The sequence below is a fragment of the Pteropus alecto genome, unplaced genomic scaffold (assembly GCF_000325575.1).
Source record: "Pteropus alecto unplaced genomic scaffold, ASM32557v1 scaffold38, whole genome shotgun sequence".
In the NCBI taxonomy this organism is placed as follows: Eukaryota; Metazoa; Chordata; class Mammalia; order Chiroptera; family Pteropodidae; genus Pteropus; species Pteropus alecto.
This window is the reverse complement of record NW_006442512.1, coordinates 9,490,036-9,491,075: the sequence shown is the minus strand read 5'-3', so window position 1 is coordinate 9,491,075 and position 1,040 is coordinate 9,490,036.

The following is a 1,040-nucleotide window of genomic DNA, read 5'->3' as shown; positions in this document are numbered from 1 at the left end:
TGGGAGGCTTTCCTCCTCTACAATTTTTTGAAATAGTTTGAGAAAGCTAGATCAATTAATTCTTCTTTGGTAAAATTCACCTGTGGAGCCATCTGGGTCAGGACTTTAGTTTGTTGGAAGTTTTTTAATTACCAGTTCAATTTCATTAGCACTTATTGGTATGTTCAGATTATATATTTCTTCCTAATTCAGTCTTGGAAGATTGTATGTTTCTAGGAAGGTATCCATTTTTTTTTCCAGATCATCCAATTGTTTGTAGCATTTTCTTATAATCCTTTGTATTTCTGTGGTGTTGGTTGTCACCTTTCCTCTTTCATTTCTAATTTTATTTATTTGGGCCCTCTTTCTGTTTCTTGATGAATCTGGTTAAAAGATTATCAGTTTTGTTTATCCTTTCTAAGAACCATTTCTTGGTTTTATTGATCTTTTCTATTGTTTTTGTTTCGTTTTGTTTTAGTCTCCGTTTAGTTTATTTCTGCTCTGATTTTTATTATTTGCTTTCTTTGACTCACGTTGGCCTTTGTTTGCTGTTCTTTTTCTAGTTCCTTTAGGTGTATGGTTAAATTGTTTGTTTGAAATTTTTCTTGTTTCTTCAGGTAGGCCTGTATTGCTATGAATTTCCCTGTTAGAACTGTTTGGCCTGTGTCTCATAAATTTTGGGTTGTTGTGTTTTCATTTTCATTTGTCTCGTAGTATCTTTTGATCTCTTCCTTCATCTCATTATTAACCCATTCATTGTTCAGTAGCATGTTATTTAGCCTCTATGTGTTATGTATTTTTCAGTTTTCTTCTTATAATTGATTTCTAGTTTCATACCATTGTGATCAGAGAAAATGCTTAATATGATTTCAATCTTCTTAAATTTATTGGAACTTGGTTTGTGGCCTAATGTGTGTGTGTGTGTGTGTGTGTGTGTCTGTGTGTGTGTGTGTGTGTGTGTGTGTGTGTTTCCCCATTGGCATAAAATATCTTCTTCTGTCCATTTATTTTCAGTTTGCGTGTGTCTTTTGGTCTGAAGTGAGTCTTTTGTAGGCAGCGTG